Here is a 6,411-nt window from a genome sequence, read left to right as displayed (position 1 = left end):
CATGTCCAAAGTATGCCAGACGTGGTTTTGCCATCCTTGCTTTTAAGGAGCATCCTAGATGTACTCCTTCCAAGACAGATTTGTTCGTTCTTTTGGCAGTCCATGGTATAATCAAAATTCTTCAACGCTACAATTCAAAGGCATCAGTTCTTCTTTGGTCTTCCTTATTCATCATCCAGCTTTCGCATGCATATGAGGTGATTGAAAACACTGTGGCTTGAGTCACATGCACCTTAGTCTTCAAGGTGACACTTATGCTTTTCAACACTTTAAAGAGGTCTTCTGCAGCAGATTTGCCCAATGCAATGTGTCTTTTGGTTTCTTGACTGCTGCTTACATGGATATTGATTGTGGATCCAAGTAAAATGAAATCCTTGACAACTGCTGTCTGCTCTCTGCCAACCCCTTCACTGTCAGTTTTGAGCACCTACTCAACCCTGTGTCACCCACCCGCAGCAGCCAGGGGCCCAACTGGCCGCCATTGTCAGGATTTTTTCCTCCTATGACTCCAACAGGAAAGTTTCTTCTTTCCCAGCTAATGCTGATGCCACCAAGGGAACTCTTCAAAAAGACACCTCATCAGATTGCTTTGATGGGTGTTGGAAACAGGGACTGGTCTGTGGACATAAGTAGGCTTCAGCTAGCTTTAGCCAAGTGCCAGTCAAACTTGCCAACCCAGAGTAAAGCTAGCTTCTCTAGCAGTCTCAGTGACCCAGACCTAGATTCTTCCAATTCTGGGTTTCACAGTTTGGTTGCCTCTCAAATCACAGAAGCTTTAGTCAATGGGCCAAAACCACCTATTGAAAGCCATTTTCAACCAGAGTTTTTCTACCTCCACTCCACATTTGTGAGGATGAGTTGGCGTGTCTAAATCCAACGGAGACTGACCATGCAATTCAGTGGGATAAATCAATGTGTGTGAAGAATAGCACTGGTGGAGAGATGAAACAAATAATGGCCAAAGCCTTCAAAAGCCCCTTATCTTCTCCTCAACAAACACAGCTCTTTGGAGAGTTGGGAAAAGATCCCAAACGTGTTTATCATATTGGCCTGACTCCAGCCAAACTTCCTGATCTCATGCAAAACAACTCTGTAGTTGCTATAGAAGTGTTGCTGAAATTAATCCAGTCAAGCCAGATAACCGAGTATTTTTCAGTCCTGGTCAATATGAACATGTCCTTACATTCAATGGAAGTTGTAAATCAGCGAACTACAGCTGTTGATCTACCTCTTGAATTTATCCACCTTTATATATCAAGTTGCATCTCTACTTGTGAACAATTTAAGGATCATTTTGTGTGCCTGTTTTTGTCTTTCTCAGTCCTTGATCCGTAACAAAATTAGTAATGTGTAGGACTTGTTTATAGAAGTGCAGGAGTTCTGTATTGAATCCCATGGGATACGAGAAGCTGCTGGCCTTTTCTGGTTGATGAAGACATTGGATACAGGGGAAACCCCTTCTGAGACTAAAATGTCAAAGTAATACCTCATTGGAACCACACCAGTCATTGTTCACCCATACCATGGTTTAATTTTTAAAACTGATAAAACCCTGAGTGGGTTGCTTGGTGTAGTGCATATAAACCATATTTTATCTACTTAAAGCAAGGTTTTACTTTCCTGGATGACTTTTTACCTTTAGATGAAGTTTTGGTAAGAACTTGGAAAAATGTGTTTTTTAGGTGTCTTGTTGATAATTATCCATAGGAGGAATGGTTATCCCAGAAAATAGTTATTGCCAAAGAGCAGATGAGCACTAAAGAGCAAAGAACCTGTTTTTGTTTAAAAGTCATGTTGTAGGCTTCTGATAATTCGTGAATCCAGTTTTCCTGATGTCCCAATGCTAATGTATTTCATGATGGTAAATTAAGATATTCTTAAAATTTTTGGATACTGTCCTTGACGTGACATTAGTCCAGTGTTTTGATCCTCAGGGGACCAAGAGAAATTTGATTCTTAAGCCCAATTGTACAGGTGGGTCTTAACTTCTCATTAAGCACCATCTGAATTAAGGACATACCTGTAACTTTATCCCTTCTTATCTTGGGGATTACTAGACAACAGAGTAAATGTATTCCTTGGGACTCATAAAAACATGGGGACCCTAAGTAAGCTTTTTCTAGGCCAGAATAGCTGGCACAGTTTTCAGGTTTTTTTTTTTTTTATCCTCCCTCTCAAGACATTCACTAGTTCTTCTATAATTATTGTTATTAGTAAAAAATAATCATTTTAGTTTTTTTTTTTTTCTTTTAAAGGAAAACACTAGTTGGTGCTTTGAGAGGAATACCATTTCAAATATCTTGCTGAATGGGGCTATTAGTACCCTCATGTCTGTGTTAGGGTAAAGGACATGTTTGAGAAGCATTATAGTGAGGTGGTATGGTGTGGACTTTTAGTCTTCATTTAACTCTTGGACAACTGTGCCTTACACTGAAGTTCTTTTTTTAATGGAAAAAAAAAAAAAACTTTATATGTATATATAAGAAGCACTTGTGGTACAGTGGTTAAAGCGTTTGGTTGCTAACCAAAAGGTCAGCGGTTGGAATCCACCAGCCGAACCCACCAGCCTCTCCACAGTCTGCCTCTGTAAATATTTGCAGCCTTGGAAACCCTATGGGGCAGTTCTACTCTGTCTTACAGGGTATCTATGAGTCACAATTGACTCAACAGCAATGAGTGTGTGTGTATATATATATATGTAGTCAATCATCTGAATATATATGTAAAACTATATGTCAGGAACAGGTCCTCAGGTAGTGCAAACAGTTAAGTGCTAGACTACTACCCAAAAGATTAAAGGTTTGAACCTATCCTGAGCAGCTTTGGAATTAAAGCCTGGGAATCTGTTTTGAAAAGACCTCAGCCTTGAAAACCCCACAGAGCAGTTCTACTCTGCACACAGGTTGTAGCCATGAGCCAGAATCAACTGGATGGCCACAAACAACGTTATTTATTTATTGCTTAGTATAAAGATCTTAGAAGTTGTAAAGAAAGTTTTTATGCTTTACTATTGCTATATTGGAAACCCTGGTGGCGTAGTGGTTAAGGGCTATGACTGCTAACCGAGAGGTCAGCATTTCAGATCCACCAGGCTCTCCTTGGAAACTCTGTGGGGCAGCTCTACTCTGTCCTATAGGGTCGCTATGAGTCGGAATCGACTTGATGGCACTGGGTTTGGTTTTGGTTTTGGTTTTATTGCAATATTATTAAAATAGGTTATGCATATTTAAACTACTTCTTAAATTTTAATTCTTTTATATTAATTCCATTAAACTAAATTAAACTAGGTCCCTTCAATCAGAAGTATACTTTCCAGAGTTTGTATTCAAAAGCAAATTATTTCAGAAAGAAAAATGTAGCTAAATATAAAGAAAATAGAACAATTGTAGGTAGATTTCCTTGGAAAACTTTTATTATATCATTCATACTGAGGTTTACAAATGCGTCACCTACAGTTTAAAAAATATTGACTAAGTTCTAGTAGGATGAATTATTCTTTGGGGACCAAAGAGCATGTAGGAGCTGATGTTCTTCTCTTGACTGTTTGCCTGGTTGTCTTGGGTATTGAATATGTCATTGATTGTAAATAATAGGATTCAGAGTCTGGCAGATGAGTTGTCCCTGACAGATACCTTCTCTGGTAACTGCAACAACAGTAACTGTGATGGTCAAGTTGTATATCAACTTGGCTGGGCCATGATTCTCAGTGATGTGGTTTGGCAGTCATATGAAGATGTGATCACTTCAGTGATCAGATTTGGTATAATGTGATCATCTCCATAATAGGATCTGCTGTGAGTAAAGGGTTGTCTCCTTAGGCAGGTGGCCTGTATCGAATATAAGTGGACATTCTGGCAACTTTCCTGGTCTTTTGCTGGCTTTATATCCTGCAGCTGGCTCCTGTTCATCTGACCTACAGTTCTTGGATCTTGAGCTAGCATCTTACCTTTGGTCTTCTCTGCTGATCTTGGAATTCGTCAATCTTTACAGCCTGTGAGCAAGAGCCCTGCTCTCTGTCCTGCTGAACTTGGGTTCTCCAGCCCCTGTGGCTACGTGAATCAGGAGAAGCCAAGCCTCCATCCTGACCCATGGACTTGGAATGTTCCAGCTTCTACAAACGTGTGAGCCATTTCCCTGATATAAATACCCCTCTCTCTATATATTTGTAAGCTTTACTGGTTTTGACTCTATAGAGAACCCTCCCTAAGACAGTAACAAAAAACATCAACCTCAACCATAGGTACAACCTGGGAAGTCACACTTACAATATGCTTACCTGGAGCTAGGTGGTAGGCTGATTGTTTTCATGTATTATCTCACTTAAATATTATTCCAACCTTTAGCGTTAGGCTTTACTAAACCAGATTTATAGATGAACAACCTGCAGCTTGGAGCAGAGTATAGCAGCTAAGACCACACACTGGGAAGTGGTAGAGCTGGGATTTGGCTTCTTTACCCAGGTCAGCCTCAGTGTCCAGTTATAAAGTTGTGGGTGGGAATTCTGAGTTTCTCCTTTGAAGCATGAAGGGGAGGTAAATGTTTCACCCACATTTGGCATAGTAATTGTTGCCTCTTGAAAAATGGTATTGATGCAGGTAAAGATTACACTGTAGCTGAAAAGACAGACAGGATTAAATGATTCAGAGCTGGCATTTCATTTGCTAGCAGTAGAGGAAATGCTACCAAATCTGAGAAATATGCTGGCATTGAAATTGACTGAACTCACCAAGGCATTTGCATTTTCTATAGTATTTTCATTTGTGGAAATAAACAAAGGCCACTCAAATGAGGACAGGCAAAAGCTGTTTATTCAGAGCTGGCTATGACAAAGGAGTCAGCCACCATCACTTCTATTTTACAGAGACTTAAAGGCAGGCAGGAAACCCTGGTGGCATAGTGGTTAAGTGCTACAGCTGCTAACCAAGAGGTCGGCAGTTCAAATCCACCAGGCACTCCTTGGAAACTCTGTGGGGAAGTTCTACTCTGTCCTATAGGGTCGCTATGAGTCAAAATCGACTCAACGGCACTGGGTTTTACTGGAAAAAGCAGGCAGTGGAGAGAGAAAATTTAATAGTAAAAAAAAGAAAATGCAACTTCAGGTGTGCTCTGATTGCAGTTTTTTGGCATGGGAAGCTGGAGGAGGACTAAGGAGAAGCAGGGCAACCTACATAATTGGTTATGGTAGTATATTTCTCTGCTCCCAAGTTGGGAGTGAAGGCAAAAAATTAGGGAAGCTGGCAGGTATTGACCAAGTCCTGACCATCTGAGGGCTGATTACTGCAGAAACTGTGGTTTGTAGAACTACCTCATAGGGTTTCCAAGGAGCAGCTGGTAGATTCAAACTGCTCGCCTTTTGGTTACCAGCCAAGCTCCTAACCAACGTACCACCGGAACTCCTGTAGCTAGTTGCAATTTGGAACCTACTCGACAGCAACTGGTAGTTTCCTTAATCTCCCCTGCAAATAGGGGTGCTACCTTCTTGTTATTTACATTTCACAGAGGTGGCACCTAGGTCCTTGAGAAAACTTTCCTGGGTTATAAAACTGGCAAGTTTATTTTGTCCTTTAAAAGAATTTGTATCCATTTCAAAGGAGCTCTGGTGGTGAAGTGGTTAAGAGCTTGGCTGCTAACCAAAATGTCCTTGGTAGTTCAAATCCACCAGCTACTCCTTGGAAACCCCATGGGGCAGTTCTACTCTGTCCTTATAAGGTCACTAAGAATTTACAATTGCAAGCTTTCTGAAAAAAAAAAAAAATGCTTTAAAAAAAAGAAAAAAGGAGACAGGTACTCTTCTCCTTTTTGCACAGGGGTGGGCAGAAATATATGTGTCTATGTATTTTTTTTTAATTCTTTTTGATTTATATTCACCCTTACAGTTATTAAGCCTGTTGCAGTGTTTAAAAAGCAAAATAACAATAGCTAAGCAAACATCATTCTTGATTGAATTAATTACTCATATCTTTCTTATATCTGGCCTACTCCATGCATTTGTGTCAGTTGCAGGCCCCAGGCATTGAGGAAAGTTAGTCATTCTACTGAAAGAAAGTCTTAGAAAGCAGCAACTCTCTTTGCTCCCTAATTTCATTACTGTTAAATAATGGAGGCTCTGTATTCTGCTTTCTATGTCATGTAGCTTAAATCGTGAACTTAAGATGTCCAGAATTTGGTGAATCACCCCTAAAATGCTGCATTATATTTTACATAGAATTAAGATAATTTTAACCCTTTTCAGTAGACTTCAAAAAGAACTTAGTGGTAGAGCCCTTAGGTCTTGTTTTCAGAGCATAAACTGATAGGTCCCTTGGGTGGGACTGCATTTGTCTCTTAAAATGCAACACTACAGTTAGTGGTGTTATAACTTCTCTGCAGCATCTGATGAAAAGAGTATGATAAATCAGCTTAAGACTATGT

The 6,411-nt window shown here is 40.0% G+C and overlaps 1 pseudogene; it reads left to right on the top strand.

Annotated features, from left to right (window-relative positions):
• The first annotated feature begins 364 nt into the window (after positions 1 to 364).
• LOC126057979 (CCR4-NOT transcription complex subunit 11-like) lies at positions 365 to 1,483 on the top strand (annotated as a pseudogene).
• Positions 1,484 to 6,411: the final 4,928 nt, after the last annotated feature.

Source organism: Elephas maximus, chromosome 14 (assembly GCF_024166365.1).
Source record: "Elephas maximus indicus isolate mEleMax1 chromosome 14, mEleMax1 primary haplotype, whole genome shotgun sequence".
In the NCBI taxonomy this organism is placed as follows: domain Eukaryota; kingdom Metazoa; phylum Chordata; class Mammalia; order Proboscidea; family Elephantidae; genus Elephas; species Elephas maximus.
Note: the sequence above shows the minus strand (reverse complement) of the source record. Positions and strands in the feature narration are given on the sequence as shown.